Source organism: Nomascus leucogenys, chromosome 13, assembly GCF_006542625.1.
Source record: "Nomascus leucogenys isolate Asia chromosome 13, Asia_NLE_v1, whole genome shotgun sequence".
Taxonomy (NCBI): domain Eukaryota; kingdom Metazoa; phylum Chordata; class Mammalia; order Primates; family Hylobatidae; genus Nomascus; species Nomascus leucogenys.
Window position 1 is genome coordinate 39,975,496 of NC_044393.1, and position 19,985 is coordinate 39,995,480.

Below are 19,985 nucleotides of genomic sequence, written 5' to 3' on the forward strand. Positions count from 1 at the left end.
ACCCACGGCAGCAGGGCTGGGTGAGTGCCGCTCCACGTGGCCGGCCAGCCTAAGACCCAGGCCGGGGGCTCGGCCACCTTCACCATGCAGTGTCCTGGGCCGTCCTCTGAACATCTCTGCTCCAGGAGGGCAGGAGTGTGTCTTCCTCACTGTTTTTCCTCCAAACAGTGCCCAGCACACAGGAAGCATTCAGTAAGTGTTTGTTAAGAACACTAATCAACTAATGAAGAAAAGATGGCCCCTTAGTCATCATAGCAGCAAAATTTAATAAATGTTTTTTTTTAAGTTAAAACTTTTTTTCAATTAGCAGGACATTGTATGCCTCAAAATTTAAAAGATACAAAATAACGTCTTCACCATCATCATCATCACCATTATTCTGCCTCCTTTCCTGGAGGCATCTGCTGTTAACAGCTTATTTGTGTTCTCCAGATATATTTCATACATGCACAAGCATATGTGCATATGTGCAGACTGGTTTCCAAAGTGTTTTTCTATCACAATAAAATGGTTCAACTTCAACCTTGTTTATACCATTATTTCTGAATCCACGTGGAGAATGTATTTGGTGTCATTTGTTGAGAGGACATTAGGCGGCAGTATAGTATCACAAGGAGGAGGCTGGGGCTGTCTACACTTTTTTTTTTGGCCTGGCACCATGGCTCACGCCTGTAATCCCAGCACTTTGGGAGGTCGAGGAGGAGGTTCGCATGAGCCTAGGAGTTCAAGACCAGCTGGGCAACATAGCAAGACCTCTAGCTACTGGAGAGGCTGAGGCTGGAGAAGCTGCAGTGAGCTGTGATTGCACCACTGCACTCCAAAGGAAGAGAGAGGCGTTGTGTGGCTATTACATATCTTGCCATATATTTCCAAGTTTTCCTATTACAAATCATGACTCAATGCCTTGAGTCATAAGCCATAATGCTTTGAGCCTGAGGCAGGAGGGTGCTGGGGTGTTTATACACTGGGTCCTGTCAGTTATTGTTGAGTGTTATTCCCTTTGCATATCTGACCTGCTGCACACTCAAGTTCTTGAAAGAGCCTTCGGGCCCAGAGATGAGATACAGGCAGTTGGAGCTGACTGGAGTTGGTGCCGGAAAGCTAGGGTCTGAGGGCCACTGGGGGAGGGTCACTGACACCCTAGCTCATGGAATCTTAGAGTTTTGGAGCAGAAAGGGAGCTCAGAGCTATTCTAGTCTACTCCCTCCCTTCTCTCATGGAGCTGGGATGTGTTCCCCTGAGCACTGCATTCCCATCATGAAGAGGAGGCTCAGACAGGAAAACATTTTGCAGCCCCCGTTTTCCTCCCAAGTTCTGTCAAAAGTGAGAGATTGTGCCTTGACATACCTGCATTTTTAAGGTAAGTTTGGAAGCCTCTCACTTATGAATTAGATACAGAAATGTCATTAAAAAAAATATATATAAAATATATATACATATATTTTTTTCCTCAGAGATCGGGTCTTGCTCTGTTGCCCAGGTTGGAGTGTAATGGTGCCATCATGGCTGAATGCCTTGAACATATCTTGTCTTCTCACCTTTTCAGGCAAGCCCACAATCATCTCAAAGAAAATGCATTGACGGTCATGTTAAACAGGGTCTTTCTGCTCTTACTACTTCTCCGTGTCATTTGTCTTTTTTCCACACACATTCCTTTTCCTCCTCTGCATTCCTGCAGTTGTTCTCATTTCACCAGTTGGTACAGAGCACCCCATCCTGCCCTTATCTGTGGGGAGCCCTCCAGCCACTCCTGCTGGAATGGGCACATTCTACAAAGGCCTGGGCCTGGGCCTCAGGTCCCTTTGCCTCCCTGTGCTTGGCACAGTGACTGGCAAATCCAGATCTCATTCAGTGTTGGATAAACAAACTTGCCTGCCAATATTTTAGACCTCCTGGGTGTCACAAATATGCAATGGCCCCAGGAATCAAGCATCTGTCTGCTGAGCAGTTAAGCAGCAAGACTATCTATAATCATAGACTGTGCGGGGCAGACAGCAATTGCTCCAGAGTTTAATAACTACAGTTATTAACTGGGCCTGGCTCTCTCCCTCTGGAGAGTCAGTCTTCTTCCTAGGCTCCTACATTCCCCTGCACAGCCACAGTGCCCTCACTGAAACCAGAAATTTAGCACTGACACAACATGGCCATCCAATCCATGCATCCAAATTTTCACCGACTGTACCAGTCCTGTCTTTCAGAGCAAAAACAAAACAGAACCAAAAATTTCTTTCCTTTTCCCCCTTCCTTTCTGCCCCAGGACTGCCTCCTGGATCACACACTGCACTTAGTTGTCTACAATGTGGAAGAGTTCCTCGGGTTTTCTGTATATGTCACGGCCTTGCCATTTTTGAAGAGTACGAGCCAGTTACTTTGTTGAAGTCCTCTCAGTTTGAGTCTGTTTGATGTTTATTCACGATTAAATTCAGATGATACATTTTCGGTGGTAATGCCACAGAAGTAATGCATCCTGTCAGGAGGCCTGTGATGTAATTATGTCTCCTTGTTGGTGATGTTAACTTTGATCACCTTAGTCAAGACAGTGTCTGCCAGGTTTCTTGACTTTGGTACCTGCACTATTTAAATCAATTCCTGAGATAATTATTATTATCTTCATTTTACAGATGAGGAGACTGAGGCACAAAAGACTTGCCGGGGCTGGACACGGTGTCCAGCACTTTGGGAGGCCGAGGCAAGCAGATCGCCTGAGCTCAGGAGTTTAATACCAGTCTGGACAACACAGTGAAACCCTTTCTCTACCAAAAATATAAAAAATTAGCCAGGTGTGGTGGTGCTACGTGGGAGGCTGAGGTCCCTGCTACTCGGGAGGCTGAGGTTGGAGGATTGCTTGAGCCTTGGAAGTCAAGGCTGCAGTGAGCCAAGATTGCGCAACTGTACTTCAGCCTGGGTGACAAAGTGAGACCCTGTCTCAAAAAAAAAAAAAAAAAAAAAAGGCTTGCTGAAAGTCATACAAGCCAGGATCCTAACCCAGTGGGCCTGGCTCCAGGCAAGTACTCCTAGTGACCGCATAGGAGGGAGAGTGCTGTGGCTGGGCCTGGAGGAGGTTGGCCTTGAAAGAGGGGTAACAGTGGGTAGGCAGAAATGTCAATGCGGAGCTGCTAAGCCTGGAGTTCCTCTGTCATGTCTGCTTGGGCATGGTGTCCCCTGGACCCTGGCATTCCTGCAGGGGTGACTTCTGCTGAGGATGGGTGTGAGATGTGGCTGGTGCTGACCTGGGCCTGGCCTCTCCCTCTGGAGAGCCAGGGCTGGGTTGGCTTGAGGTTACTACAGCTCCGAGACCCCATTTTGTGTCAAAGTTCCTTGTAACTTTTGAGAGGTCATGATGTGCCCCCAATTTTGAGCTTTGCCACACCTTAGATCATGAACAAAAAGGGATCTGTATTTTGGAATGTCATGTAACTAGAGCTGACCCTTGAGCCTCCAGTCCCCTGCTCTTCTTGCACTGCTGACCCCACAGTTTGCCCAGACAGGGGCTGCCTTTGGCTGTGCCCTCCTCTTCCTGGCTTCACACAACTCTGCTCTTGCTTTCTGCTCAGTCACATTTCCTCTGCTTCACAGAAACACTTCTGGATTCACGCTGCCTTTGTTTGGATGTGGAGCCTGAGGCAGGAGGGAGCTGGGATATTTATACACTGGGTCCTGTCAGTCATTGTTGAGTGTGAATCCCTCTGTATGTCTGACCTGCTGCATTTGCAGGTTCTGGCACAGAGATAAGATGCTGGTGGTCGGAGCTGATTGAAGTTGGTGCTGGAAAACTAGGGTCCGAAGGCCATAGGGCGAAGAGTCACTGACATTCTAGCTTATGGAATCTTAAAGTTTTGGAGCAGAAAGGGAGCTCAGAGCTATTCTAGCCTACTCCCTCCCTTCTCTTATCAGCCAGGATGTGCTTCCCTGAGCACTGCATTCCCATCATGAAGAGGAGGCTCAGACAGGAAAACATCCTGCAGCCCCCATTTTCCCTCCAAATCTGTCAGGAGGGAGAGACCCTGACATAAGTGCATTTTATTAGGTAAGTTTGGAAGCCTCTTGTTTATGAATTAAATGCAGAAAAGTTATTATTATAATTGATAGATCTTTTTGTTTGTTTGTTGTGTTTGCTTTGAGATAGGGTTTTGCTCTGTCACCCAGGCTGAAGCATAGCGATGGAATCACAGCTCACTGCAACCTTGAACTCCTGGGCTCAAGGAATCCTCTCACCTCAGCCTCCCAAGTATTAATAGTTAGGACCACAGGCACATGCCACTACGCCTGGCTAATTTTTTTCATTTTTTGTAGATAGGGGTCTTGCTGTGTTGCCCAGGCTCGTCTTGAACTCCTGGACTCAAGCAATCCTCCTGCCTCAGTCTCCCAAAGTGATTATAGGTGTGAGCTAGCATGCCCGGCCAATATGTCTTAACTACTTTACTCACACTCCATTATGACCCCAAATAATATGTTTTAAAAAATACTTCAAATTCAGGAAGAAGGTGACTCTCCTCATATATAATAAATATCAGCATGCACACACACACTAACATGTGAATAACATGGCTCTTTCAGTAGGACATGTACTTAAATGTGCTCTGCTTCATGTTCTACCACTGTGCTTTAGCAGCTCTTTGATGGTGAGATGAAGCTCAATTTCTCTGAGCTTTACTTTTATCATATGTAAAATGGGGATTAAAAACAATATCTACCCCATGAGCAGCAAAGAGTAAACAGTGAATGCTGGATTGTAGTTTAGGAGAAGGAAGTAGGCTTGTTGTACTAGTCAGCTATTGCCAAAACAGTGCTATACCAGCCCCAACTCATTGTCCCCTGGAGGTGCACTTCTGGAATGGTGGCATGAAGGGCTCTGCAGACCCTCTCCCAAGCAAAACAACCATCACTAGTGAAAATTATTAAGAAGAAACAGCCACATAAAATCTCTGGAAATTCTCCTAAGGGCATACTGCAAATGGAAAAGCATTTATTCAAGGATATTACTAAATATTGGTAAGAATGGTGGGGTCTGTGGCACTGATCCATGATCTTCTTCCTTTCCCTCCTTGAAGTTTGACTCCAGGTGGATGTGGTCAACAAGATGGACTCCCTCCCTACCTGAGCTCCTGACTTTGGGCTATGGATTCACCATAGTAGATGGCATCTCACATCTCTCCCCAGCTCCATGTTGCAGAAGCTCTATTACAGACAAGTGTGGCCAAGAGATCCATGGCTCTCTTCCTACACATATGAGCACCACTGGAGTGCAGTGGATTAAACATGACAGGGCCCATCTGGGGGCAAGTTTGAGCCTTGCCAGTTTGATATTGGGTGCTAAGTGGAGTGGAAAATCTGGTGTACTTTGTGCTATAAATTTGGTTTTCTGTATTGTCCTGTCATAAAGAGGAGTACCTTAGGATAGAACACAGGCTTAGGACCCCATAAGACTGCTTGTACAAGCCAGCCCAGCAAACTGGTCAGTTACAAACCTTGCTGCAGGTCTCTGAAAAAAAAAATATTGGATGAAGTTTCCCTCTCATCTTGTTTCATGTCGTTGGGAGCTTGACCTTGTAATCACGTGGCAGTATTTTCTCTTGGTCTCCACCAGCTAGAGAACAGAAATTTTGGAATTCATGTCATAGTTGGCTCTAAAAATTTTCTTAAGCAGTTAAAAGCCATTGCAAGCTCAAAATTGGCTACTCTAAGCCCCTTCTGGGAAAAGCAGTGGAAACTGCCCAATGCTGAAGCTTTGTGGCTAAGGCTTTGTCTGTTTCCAATGGCAGCCTGGGTTCAGGGTTCAATTCCTGGCTTAGGGAATGAGTCACTCCTTGTTTGATATCCATATGACCTTTACCATTTGTTGATTCTCCTCCCCTCCATGAACCATCTTGAATTTTCCTTTCTCTGAACACCTGGGAGGTTATGTTTGGTAAAGTTCAAAAGCCGGAAATACTGGTGATTTGGCATGACTAGTGTTGGGTAATAAGAGATTTAAAAGGATTTTTTAAAAGAGCACTATGGTTAAAATTCAGCTTAATTAAAACCACATATTGAAGCTCTAACAGCCTGGAACTCTTTGAGAAAAATAGGAGGTGCCACAGACCCTGTTTTGGGAAAAAAACTCTGTTTTCCTCATGAAACCCCAAAAACTGAAAATGGATAGATCTCTCTCAAAATCTGAGGTTCTGTTGTTTTGCATTGTGTTAGCCAACATTTTTGACTTCTGGGGATACCAGATATTACTTCATATTGTGAGAGAGCTTTGGTGTGTAATGACTAGGTAGGAAATATACTTTTAGGGGTAGCTAATGGCAGTTATGGGGAGATACTCAGCTCTTTGTATGTTTGGATCAAAGAAGCTTGCTCTTGGCTACCTAGAAGGTATGAAAATGTCCCCACCCCCACAGTAAGAGATAAGACTCGCAGGGGGATGGGCTAATCATAGAATGTGCTGATTGTCTTTGGATTGCTTTGCAATGAAATGCATGGTAAAATCACTGCACGTTGTTCTGTAGTGTTTCTCTTTTGGGGATCTAGGATCCAATATGAAAAATGGGACCTTTAATTTTGGGGATTTTTTTTTGCCTTCCAGTTGTGCCTACTTGTTAGGCCATAGAAACTGCATGCTTTCCTGGCCCTGTTCCTCCAAGGGCTCCACCCTGAAACCAGTAATCTAAATAAGAAACTGGAAAATGAAAAACCCTACAACTACTGGATCTTCTGTCTGTCTGTGTATTTATATGTGCTGTGTGTGATGTTTATATATGAAAGAACTCTGATTAATTGGCTTAAAAATAATAAGTGCTTAAATCAAATATTTTGTCAGAAAAATAAAAATTGTAATGGCTTATAGTAGGTTACTGAAGAAACAGTTTTACATGCAAGGTGTGTAAGGAAAGTGAAATGTGTTTTTGGTAAGAGATTATAAGAAGGCAATGAACTGTGGGTTTTCTTGGGCCTAGTTTAGATGGCTAAAGGATTGTTTTAAGTTAGTATGATAAAGCTGAAGGTTTGAACAAGTTGTGGAAAATTTGTGAAAAATTAATCTTGTAAAAAATTCTCTGTATGAACATATTGGCCAAAGTAAAAGGGATATTATTTAGTTTTTCCATAAATTGAACACAACAGGTTTTTCTTAGAGCACTGATCTGTTCTTTCACAAAAATTTGTAAAGGATTATAGAAGGTTTATGAGAATCTTACTTTATGGTCAAATATTAAAATTAGGTAGATTTGTCTATAAGGTTTTATTAAGAATTGGATTTAACATAAGAGTACACTAATCTAAAGGTGAAATTTGACTTATTTGGTATAAAAGTCATACAGAAACTATTGTCAAATGTGAAGTGCTGTTTGGCTTTCTTTGGGCTATATTTGTATAAATATATTATTGGTATGTGTTCCAAAATTATGGGAAAATCCTATAATTCTGATATGACTTAGTGTATGTTATTAATAGTTATAATTGCTATGTAAAATTGTTGTATGCCATAGAAGTAACCAAATTCCTTTTAAAAAATTTATTATACTTTAAGTTCTGGGGTACATGTGCAGAACGTGCAGGTTTGTTACATAGGTATACATGTGGCATGGTGGTTTGCTGCACCCATCAACCTGTCATCTACATTGGGTATTTCTCCTAATGCTATTCCTCTTCTAGCCCCCCACCTCCTGAGAAGCCCCAGTGTGTGATGTTCCCCTCTCTGGATCCATGAGTTCTCATTGTTCAACTCCCACTTATGAGTGAGAACATGCGGCGTTTGGCTTTCTGTTCCTGTGTTAGTTTGCTGAGAATGATGGTTTCCAGCTTAATTCATGTCCTTTGCAAGGACATGAACCCATCCTTTTTTGTAACTGCATAGTATTACATGGTGTATATGTGCCACATTTTCTTTATCCAGTCTATCTTTGATGGGCATTTGGGTTGGTTCTAAGTCTTTGTTATCATGAATAGTGCTGCAATAAACATACCTGTGCACGTGTCTTTATAGTAGAATGATTTATAATTTTTTGGGTGCATACCAAGTGATGGGATTGCTGGGTCAAATGATATTTCTGGTTCTAGATCCTTGAGGAATTGCCACACTGTCTTCCACAATGGTTGACCTAATATACATTCCCACAAACAGTGTAAAAGCATTCCTATTTCTCTACATCCTCTCCAGCATCTGTTGTTTCCTAACTTTTTAATGATCACCATTCTAACTGGAGTGAGATGGTATCGCATTGTGGTTTTGATTTGCATTTCTGTAATGACCAGTGATGATGAGCTTTTTTTCATGTTTGTTGGCTGCATAAATGTCTTCTTTTGAGAAGTGTCTGTTCATATCCTTTTCCCACTTTTTGATGAGGTTGTTTGTTTTTTTCTTGTCAATTTGTTTAAGTTCCTTTAGATTCTGGATATTAGCCCTTTGCCAGATAGATAGATTGCAAAAATTTTCTCCTATTCTGTAGGTTGCCTGTTCACTCTCATGATAGTTTATTTTGCTGTGCAGAAGCTCTTTAGTTTAATTAGATCCCACTTATCAATTTTGGCTTTTGTTGCTATTGCTTTTTGTGTCATGAAGTCTTTGCCCATGCCTGTGCCCTGAATGGTATCGCCTAGGTTTTCTTTTATGGTTTTTATGGTTTTAGGTTTTATGTTTAAGTCTTTAATCTACCTTGAGTTAATTTTTGCATATGGTGTTAAGGAAGGGGTCCAGTTTCAGTTTTCTGCATATGGCTAGCCAGTTTTCCCAACACCATTTATTAAATAGGGAATCCTTTCCCCATTGCTTGTTTTTGTCAGGTTTGTCAAAGATCAGATGACTGTAGATGTGTGGCATTATTTCTGAGGCCTCTGTTCTGTTCCATTGGTTTATATATGTTTTGGTACCAGTACCGTGCTGTTTTGGTTACTGTAGCCTTGTAGTACAGTTTGAAGTCAGGTAGCATGATGCCTCCAGTTTTGTTCTTTTTGCTTAGGATTATCTTGGCTATACAGGCTCTTTCTTGGTTCCATATGAAATTTAAAGTAGTTTTTTCTAATTCTGTGAAGAAAGTCAGTGGTAGCTTGATGGGGATATCACTGAGTCTATAAATTACTTTGGACGGTATGGCCATTTTCATGATGTTGATTCTTCCTATCCATGAGCCTGGAATGTTCTTCCATTCGTTTGTGTCCTCTCTTATTTCCTTGAGCAGGTTTGTAGTTCTCCTTGAACAGGTCCTTTACATCCCTTGTAAGTTGTATTCCTAAGTATTTTATTCTCTTTGTAGCAATTATGAATGGGAGTTCACTCATAATTTGGCTGTCTGTCTGTTATTGGTGTATAGGAATGCTTGTGATTTTTGTACATTGATTTTGTATCCTGAGGCTTTGCTGAAGTTGCTTATCAGCTTACGGAGATTTTGGGCTGAGAAGATGGGGTTTTCTTTTCTTTCTTTCTTCCTTCCTTTTTTTTTTTTCTTTTTTGAGACGGAGTCTCACTCTTGTTGCCCAGGCTGGAGTGCAAGGGTGTGATCTTGGCTCACTGCACCCTCTGCCTCCTGGTGTCAAGCAATTCTCCTGCCTCAGCCTCCTGAGTAGCTGGGATTACAGCATGTGCCACCACGCCCAGTTAATTTTTTATTTTTAGTACAGATGGGGTTTCTCCATGTTGGTCAGGCTGGTCTGAAACTCCTGACCTTGGGTGATCTGCCCACCTTGGCCTCCCAAAGTGCTGCGATTACAGGTGTGAGCCACCGTGCCTGGTGATGATGGGGTTTTCTAAATATACAATCATGTCATCTGCAAACAGAGACAATTTGACTTCTTTCTTCCTATTTGAATACCCTTTATTTTTTTCTCTTGCCTGATTGCCCTGGCCAGAACTTCCAATACTATGTTGAATAAGAGTGGTGAGAGAGGGCATCCTTGTCTTGTGCTGGTTTTCAAAGGGAATGCTTCCAGCTTTTGCCTATTCAGTATGATATTGGCTGTGGGTTTGTCATAAGTAGCTCTTATTATTTTGAGATATATTCCATCAATACCTAGTTTATTGAGAGTTTTTAGCATGAATGGGTGTTGAATTTGATTGAAGCCCTTTCTGCATCAATTGAGATAATCATGTGGGTTTTGTCATTGGTTCTGTTTGTGTGATGGATTACGTTTATTCATTTGCATATGTCAAACCAGCCTTGCATCCCAGGGATGAAGCTGACTTCATCGTGGTGGATAAGCTTTCTGATGTGCTGCTGGATTTGGTTTGCCAGTGTTTTATTGAGGATTTTTGCATCGATGTTCATCAGGGATATTGGCCTGAAATTTTCCTTTTTTGTGTCTCTGCCAGGTTTTGGTATCAGGATGATGCTGGCCTCATAAAATGAGTTAGGGAGGAGTTCCTCTTTTTCTATTATTTGGAATAGTTTCAGAAGGAATGGTATACCAGCTCCTCTTTGTACCTCTGGTAGAATTTGTCTGGGAATCCGTCTGGTCCTGGACTTTTTTTGGTTGGTAGGATATTAGTTACTGCCTCAATTTCAGAACTTGTTATTGGTCTATTCAGGGATTTGACTTCTTCCTGGTTTACTCTTGGGAGGGTGTATGTGTCCAGGAATTTATCCATTTCTTCTAGACTTTCTAGTTTATTTGCATAGGTGTTTATAGTATTCTCTGATGGTAGTTTGTATTTCTGTGGGATCAGTGGTGATATCCCCTTTATTATTTTTTATTGTGTCTATTTGATTCTTCTCTTTTTTCTTTTTCATTAGTCTGGCTAGCAGTCTATCTATTTTGTTAATCTTTTCAAAAAACCAGCTTCTGGATTCATTGATTTTTTCGGAGGGTTTTTTGTGTCTCTGTCTTCTTCCGTTCTGCTCTGATCTTAGTTATTTCTTGTCTTCTGCTAGCTTTTGAATTTATTTGCTCTTGCCTCTCTAGTTCTTTTAATTGTGATGTTAGGGTGTCGATTTTAGACCTTTCCTGCTTTCTCCTGTGGGCATTTAGTGCTATAGATTTCCCTGTAAACACTGCTTTAGCTGTGCCAAAGATTCTGGTATGTTGTGTCTTTGTTCTCATTGGTTTCAAAGAACTTATTTATTCCTGCCTTAATTTCGTTATTTACCAAGTAGTCATTCAGGAGCAGGTTGTTCAGTTTCCGTGTAGTTGTGCGGTTTTGAGTGAGTTTCTGAAATCTGAGTTCTAATTTGATTGCACTGTGATCTGAGAGACTGTTTGTTATGATTCCCATTCTTTTGCCTTGGCTGAGGAGTGTTTTACTTCCAATTATGTGGTCGATTTTAGAATAAGTGTAATGCAGTGCTGAGAAGAATGTATATTCTGTTTATTTGGGGTGGAGAATTCTGTAGGTGTCTATTAGGTCTTCTTGGTCCAGAGCTGAGTTCAAGTCCTGAATATCCTTGTTAATTTTCTGTCTCATTGATCTGTCTAATATTGACAGTGGGGTGTTAAGGTCTCCCACTATTAATGTGTGGGAGTCTGTCTCTTTGTAGGTCTTTAACAACTTGCTTTATGAATTTGGGTGCTCCTGTATTGGGTGCATGTATGTTTAGGATAGTTAGCTCTTCCTGTTAAATTGATCCTGTTATCATTATGTAATGCTCTTTTTGTCTTTTTTGATTGTTGTTGGTTTAAAGTCTGTTTTATCATGGACTAGGATTGCAACCCCTGCTTTTTTTTTTTTTTTTTGCTTTCCATTTGCTTGGTAAATACTCCTCCATCCCTTTATTTTGAGCCTATGTATATCTTTGCATGTGTGATGGGTCTCCTGAATACAGCACATCGATGGGCCTTGACTCTTTATCCAACTTGCCAGTCTGTGTCTTTTAACTGGGGCATTTAGCCCACTTACATTTAAGGTTAGTATTGTTATGTGTGAATTTGATCCTGTCATTATGATGTTAGCTGGTTATTTTACCCATTAGTTGATGCAGCTTCTTCATAGTGTCAATGGTCTTTACAATTTGATATGTTTTTGTAGTGGTTGGTACTGGTTTTTCCTTTCCATATTTAGTGCTTCCTTCAGGAGTGCTTGTAAGGCAGGCCTGGTGATAACAAAATCTTTCAGTATTTGCTTGTCTGTAAAGGATTTTATTTCTCCTTCACTTATGAAGCTTAGTTTGGCTGGATATGCAATTCTGGGTTGAAAATTCTTTTGTTTAAGAAAGTTGAATATTGGCCCCACTTTCTTCTGGCTTGTAGGATTTCTGCAGAGAGTTCCGCTGTTAGTCTGATGGGCTTCCCTTTGTGGGTAACTCGACCTTTCTGACTGCTCTTAATATTTTTTCCTTCATTTCAACCTTGGTGAATCTGATTATATGTCTTGGGGTTGCTCTTCTTGAGGAGTATCTTTGTGGCGTTCTCTGTATTTCCTGAATTTGAATGTTGGCCTGTCTTGCTAGGCTGGGGAAGTTCTCCTGGATAGTATCCTGAAGAGTGTTTTCCAACTTGGTTCCATTCTCCCTGTCACTTTCAGGCACACCAATCAAATGTAAGTGTGGTCTTTCCATATAGTCCCATATTTCTTGGAGGCTTTGTTTGTTCCTTTTCATTCTTTTTCTCTAATCTCATTTTCACACTTTATTTCATTAAGTTGATCTTCAGTCTCTGACATCCTTTCTTCTGCTTGATCTGTTCAGCTATTGATACCTGTATATGCTTCAAGAAGTTTTTCACGAGCTTTTCAGCTCCATTAGGTCATTTATGTTCTTCTCCAAACTGGTTATTCTAGTTAGCAATTCCTTTAACCTTTTTTCAGGGTTCTTAGCTTCTTCGCATTAGCTCAGAGGAGTGTGTTATTACCCACCTTCTGAAGCCTACTCCTGTCAAACTCATTCTCCATCCAGTTTTGTTCCCTTTCTGGTGAGGAGTTGTGATCCTTTGGAGGAGAAGAGGCATTCTGGTTTTTGGAATTTTCAGCCTTTTTGCACTGGTTTTTCCTCATCTTCATGGCTTTATCTACCTTTGTTCTTTGATGTTGGTGACCTTTGGATGGGGTTTTTGTGTGGACATTCTTTTTGTTGATGTTGATGCTATTCCATTCTGTTAGTTTTCCTTCTAACAGTCAGGCCCCTTTGCTGCAGGTCTGCTGGAGTTTGCTGGAGGTCCACTCCAGACCCTGTCTGGGTATCACTAGTGGAGGCTGCTGAACAGGAAAGATTGTTGGCTGTTCCTTCTTCTGGAAGCTTCATCCCAGAGGGGCACCCTCGAGATGCCAGCCGGAGCTCTCTTGTATGAGTTGTCTGTCGACCCCTGCTGAGAGGTGTTTCCCAGTCAGGAGGCATGGGGGTCAGGGACCCACTTTAGGAGGCTGTCTGTCCCTTAGCAGAGCTCGAGCACTGTGCTGGGAGATCCACTGCTCTTTTCAGAGCTGGCAGGCAGGAATGTTTGTCTGCTGAAGCTGAGCCCATAGTCGCCCCTTCTCCCAGGTGCTCTGTCCCACGGAGATGGGAGTTTTATCTGTAAGCCCCTGATTGGGGCTACTGCCTTTCTTTCAGAGATGCCCTGCCCAGAGAGGAGGAATCTAGAGAGGCAGTCTGGCTACAGTGGCTTTGCTGAGCTCTGGTGGGCTCTGCCAAGTTCAGTGGGTTTGTTTACTTCCTGTTGGCTTTGTTTACACTGTGAGGGGAAAACCACCTGCTCAGGCCTCAGTAATGGCAGGCACCCCTCCCTCTACCAAGCTCAAGCATCCCAGGTGGACTTCAGACTGCTATGCTGGCAGTGAGAATTTCAAGCTAGTGGATATTAGCTTGCTGGGCTCCATGGGGGTGGGATCCGTGGAGCTAGACCACTTGGCTCCCTGGCTTCAGCCCCTTTCCAGGGTAGTGAACATTTCTGTCTCACTGGCATTCCAGGTGCCACTGGGGTATGAAAAAAAATCCTGCAGCTAGTTTAGTGTCTGCCCAAACAGCTGCCCAGTTTTGTGCTTCAAACTCAGGGCCCTGGTGGTGTAGGCACCCAAGGGAATCTCCTGGTCTGTGCGTTGCCAATACTGTGGGAAAAGCATAGTATCTGGGCCAGAATGCACCATTCCTCACATCATAGTCCCTCACGGCTTCCCTTGGCTAGGGGAGGGAGTTCCCTGACCCCTTGCACTTCCTGGGTGAGGTGATGCCCCATCCTGCTTTGGCTTGCCTTCTGTGGGCTGTGCCCAACTGTCTAACCAGTCCCAATGAGATGAGCTGGGTACCTCAGTTGGAAATGCAGAAATCACCCACTTTCTGCATTGATCTCACTGGCAGCTACAGACCAGAGCTATTCCTATTCAGCCATCTTGACAGCCAGCAAGAAGTAACCACATTTCTTAGTCAATTTTGGCTTTAATAGTGACTGTCCTAAGATTTTTTTTGTCACTCACAGACAATTGTCTTGTTTTGATCCTCTTTAAAATGTGGTTTACAATCAGCTATAGGACTTTGACAGATGTTCCTGACTGCAGGTTTCTGATAACTTTGGAGACTGTGACATTAAAATAGGGAAAAAAAAAAACCTTTTAGAACTCTCTTGGAGAGCTGAAGTGTTCATGAATATCAAACAGAACAAGAGTTAACTGCATGGACTGATCTAATAGAAAACTGAAGTAATCTTTTTGAAAATTTTTGCTTAAAATGCTGAGGATCCTTTGTTTTGTTTTCCAGAGTCAAGGAAACTTTTCTTTTGAGCTATATACAGCTTTTAACAATTGAATAAGGTATACTCCTGTGAACAAAATTTGGAGCATATTTGTTTTTCTCTACCTGATTTCTCCAGAATTTGAAAACTATTTCTGAGTATTCATAACTTATGGCAATATAGTTATTTGCATAAGTGCAATAATAATCTGTTTTCTTTTGTAACAGGACACAATTGGAGAAAATACTTAATTTACCAAGGCTTTGACTGGAATGACATGCTCTCCTTTTAAGAATCAAACTTGACTTATAGAGCCAATAAAAGCCCCTTGGGAAAATTGGCCTCATACATTGTCTGCATAGTCCCTGTACAGGGTTTCCAACCCGTGGTAAGTAAAGAATGTCACTTTTTTTTTTTTTTTGAGATGGAGTCTCACTCTGTCACCCAGGCTGGAGTGCAGTGGTGCAATCTCAGCTCACTGCAACCTCCGCCTCCCAGGTTCAAGTGATTCTGCTGTCTCAGCCTCCCAAGTAGCTGGGACTACAGGTGCATGCCACCACACCCAACTAATTTTTGTATTTTTAGTAGAGATAGGGTTTCACCATATTGGCCAGGCTGGTCTCAAACTCCTGACCTCATGATGTGCCTTCCTTGGCCTCCCAAAGTGCTGGGATTACAGGCATGAGCCACCATGCCTGGCCAAGTATGTCACTTTCTAACAGGCCCAGGAGCCCCAAATTACCTTGTGACCACAAGAGGAAAGGAATTTCCCAACTTATAGGTATTTGAGGGTACAAACTCAAGGCTGAACTTGGCTTTGAAAAAAGTCTTATCTGAGATTCATTTTATGGAACAATGTTCCATCAAAGCCAATTAAAAAAGGCTATGTGAAAAATTATTCTTACTGCACTTTACAAATAATCTGGCCAAGTATAAGACTAAAGCTTATTTTTGCAAACAAATTCATCCTACCATGATTTGTCTTTAGTAAAAATGTGAGACTGGAGAGAGAAAAATTATGTTTCAAAAACTGTGGTACACTTGTTATTAGATTCTAGTCTTATCAGTTGTTTTTGAACTGTTTTTCACCATACCAATGCTTTCTGACTCAGCTCTGCTCTACCCTGGATATGAGATGCCTTAATAGTTAGGGAGGAATATCATTGCCCCTATTCAGCCTGAAGAAGTTAAAGAAGATAGATCTTCATCTGCTTACAGTCTTTAGGATTAAAGGTTCCCTTGTAAAAGGGAGGGGGGAAATATGCCAGAGGTTGAACCAGAGCAACTCAATCTTGAATAGGGCTGGGTAAAATAAGGCTGAGACCCACTGAGCTGCATTCCCAGGAGGTTGGGCATTCTAAGTCACAAGATGAGATATGGGGTTGGCACAAGATACAGGTTACAAAAACCTTGCTGATAAAAGAATGCAGTAAAGAAGCTGGCCAAAACCCACCAAAACCAAGATGGCAATGAAAGTGACCTCTGGCTCATTATACACTAATTATAATGCATTAGCATGCTAAGAGACATCCCACCAACACCACAACAGTTTATAAATGCCATGACAATGTCAGGAAGTTTCCCTGTATGGTCTATATACCATATAGGGAAGGCACCCTCAGTTCTGGTAATTGCCCACCCCTTTCCTTGAAAACTCATGAATAATCCATTCCTTGTTTAGCACATAATCAAGAAATAACCATAAAAACAGCCAACCAGCAGCCTCAGGGCTGCTCTGCTTATGGAGTAGCCATTCTTATATTCCTTTATTTCCTTAATAAACTTGATTTCACTTAATAAAAAAATTATAGTATATACATACAAAGAAATATTATTTAGTCCTTAAAAAGAAGGAAATCCTGCCATATGTGACGACATAGATGGACCTGGAGGACATTATGTTAAGCAAAGTAAGCCAGGCACAGAAAGACAAATACTGCAGGATCTCATTTATGGGTGTATCTTAGTCAATTTGTGCTGCTCTAACAAAATATCTGGGACTGAGTAAGTTATAAACAACAGAAATTTATTTCTTATGTTTTTGGAGGCTGGGAAGTCCAAGATCAAGACACTAGCATTGGTGTCTGATGAAGGCTGCTCCCGCTTCCAAGATGGTGTCTTGTTGCTGCTTCCTCCAGAGGGAATGCATGTGTCCTCACATGGAGGAAGATAGAAGGGTGAGAGAGCACTCCTTTTGACCTTGAGCCTTTTAATAAGGGTGCTAATCCCATTCATAAGAGTAGAGCCCTCATGACTTAATCACATCCCAAAGACCATACCCCTTAATACTACTGCACCGGGGATGGCTTCAACATAAATTTTGGAGGGGATGCCATCATTCAAACCATAGCAATGTGGACTCTAAAATAATCAAACTCATAAAAGCAGAGAGTAGAATGGTGGTTTTCATGGGCTGGGGGGAGGGGGAAGTGGGGAGATGATGATCAGAAGGTACCAAGCTTCAGTTATCCAGGATGAATGAGCTCTGGAGATTTTTGTGGCATGATACCTATAGCTAACAATACTGCATTGTATACCTAAAATTTACTAAGGCAAGTTAATCTTATGGTAAGTGTTATTATCAAAACAGTGACAAAAACAAAATCCAAATACAAATAATAAAGGGGCTGGGTGCAGTGGTTCACAGCTGTAATCTCAGCACTTTGGGAGCCCAAGGTAGGTGGATCACTTGAGGTCAGGAGTTTGAGACCATCCTGGGCAACATGGTGAAGCCCTGTCTCTACTAAAAATACAAAAATTAGCTGGGCATAGTGGCCTGTGCCTGTGATCCCAGCTGCTCAGGAGGCTGATGTGGGAGGATCACTTAAGCCTGGGAGGCAGAGGTTGCAGTGAGCCATGATCATGCCACTGCACTCCAGCGTGGGTGACAGAGCAAGACTGTCTCAATAATAATAATAATAATAATGGGGTGGGAGGAAACTTCGGGAGGTGATGGATGTGTTTATGGCCTTGATGGTGGTGATGATTTCACAGGTACATACTTATCCCCAAACTTATCGAAATGTATACGTTAAATATGTACAGCTTTTTATATGTTCATTTTACCTCAATAGAGTGGTTTTCTTTAAAAAAAGAATTAACAACAATCTGGCAGGTCCATGGGGAGGAGAGGCCCAGGTGGCTGAGGAAAGAGCGTCTGCATCCTGGAGCCCCATCTGGGGATATGGGGGCACATGCGAGGCTGTGGCACAGAGAGCCCTGCCAAGAAGGATATGGCTCCAGCTTCATATTGAAAAAGAAGGGTCTCTTGCAACTGGCCAACAAAAGCGTCACTAGAGCTGGACAAGGTGGACATTCTGACCTGAAGGATGGCTCTGGGGGGCAGGAGTGCTGGCCATGGGAGCAGGAGTGGCTGCACATTTTGCTGCTTATGCTTTTGCAGCTGCCATCTTGGTCACCCTCACCCCCCCAGCCCTCTGAGTGTTCTCATAAGTGCAATATTATTTTCCTATTTTTTAAATGAGCACTTGAACATTTATGGGAAAACAGGCTGCATATTGGGGTCAACTGTGATGGTTATCCATGCCCCAGAAGAAGAGGAAGTCACTTCTTTGCATGAAATGGAAATGAAATTGAGAGACCCAGGATTTATTTCCTTTGCTGCGATCATAATTGTGATCTTGTTAGTGCTGATTTTGATTGTGGCTCCCAAGAAAGGACAGACCGATATATTGGTCTATATTTCAATCTGTTCTTTGACTGGAGCATTTTCAGTTTCTTCTGCCAAAGGCCTGGGTATTGCCATTAAGGAATTACTAGAGTGGAAGCCAGTTTGGAAGCATCCCCTGGTCATTTTTTGCTGGCTATACTTGTGTTTTTGGTGACTACACAGATTAACCATCTCAAGGCACCAGACACCGTTAATACATCTCCTGTGACTCCCATTTATTCTGCGTTCTTCACATCCATGGTAGTGACTTGCTCTGCCATCTTACTCCAAGAGTGGTATGGCATGAAAGCTGGAGATATCATCGAGACCCTGAGTGGATTCTTCACTATTATCCTTGGCATCTTTCTTCTACATGCTTTTAAAAATACTGACATTACCTGGAGTAAGCTGACATCCACTGCTAAGAAAGAAGTCATCTCTCTGAATGGCAATGAGAGCAATCCTGTTTTATTAGAGAACTTGGAGTGTTCAGCCCTGGATACAATGATAACGTTACCTTGTTTAGCAGAACTGATAATTGAAGTCTCTAGAAACACTGAATTTTAACCAGTATGAGACACTCAAAGAGGAAAATGAATGCTTGCTTCTTGGAACTAGGAAAGTTAGCATTTTTGAAGTTCTAACTAATTTAGATGTGAGGCCAAGTACAAATGCCATCTTTTTGGCCACTAAATTTGAAAATCAGATTGATGCTCCTCCAGAAGACGTCTGCTCCTTTTCATTTCTGCAAATTTTGAAATATTCCCTAGGCATCAAAGAAGTCAAAGAGCTATGTGTGTCTCAGAATAATCTCTTTCTTCTGGCCACAATATATTTGTCTCTGCCAGGTGGCTCTTCATTTTTTCCTTGGTGGCTGTATGACTTACATTCATTGATAGAAAGTTAGCAGTGTTCTGATAAGCAGAGTATCAGTCATTTTCTCTGACGAGTCATAATTTCAAATTATTGAAACTGAGAAGTGAGATCACTGGTGCTTTGTCCTCCCGTCTGCAACTTCCTTCTTCTTAAACTGGTTAGCTAATTAATTATTTTAAGGGAAAAACAAGCCCGCTTTGGAAATTTATTCCTTAATGGGCTAGAATACACAAGACATACCCACCCATGAAGAGCTTATGAATTGTAACTTACTGACATATCATAAGAATTTACTACCCATTAAAGAGGAAGAATGGAGGAAGAGAAAAATACTTTAGACCTCAAATAAAGGAAACTGTTTTTTTCTTTTCACAGAAACAAACACACATGCGATTGTTTTCACCGTTTCCTTTAATTAACTCAGACCTGGATGACATAAAATGAAGTTTCTGAAGAAGTTCAGGTAAATTCAGCTTTGGAGTCACTTATGTTCATTTTGTTCCTTTCTTTTACTGTTATCCCAAAGGTTATTTTTCTTGTTGATATAGAGATTTTTTTGTAAAATAATCGCTAGGTTATTTCAGGATTATATTGTACACTTCAATTGTTCTCAAGTGTTTTATCCCTAAAGGGTGAGTTTTCCATAGACTGTTTGGAAACAGCTAGAAAAATCTTTGTGAAAAATCTGAATGAATTATCTTAATGGCTCTGTTGAAATTTGCTACTTCCTCCCTTATTAAGGAAATTATGATTAGTTACTAATCTTTAAAAACAGGTATATCCTAATAGAGAGTCAACTTCCTGCAAAACAAAATATTAATACCTTAGGGGCTACTGCAGGACAATACCTTTTGCACATTAAAATGTCCAT

At 41.9% G+C, this 19,985-nt stretch overlaps 1 pseudogene; it reads left to right on the forward strand.

Moving 5' to 3' along the window:
- The first annotated feature begins 17,752 nt into the window (after nt 1–17,752).
- LOC100607907 lies at nt 17,753–18,780 on the forward strand (annotated as a pseudogene).
- The last annotated feature ends 1,205 nt before the right edge of the window (nt 18,781–19,985 follow it).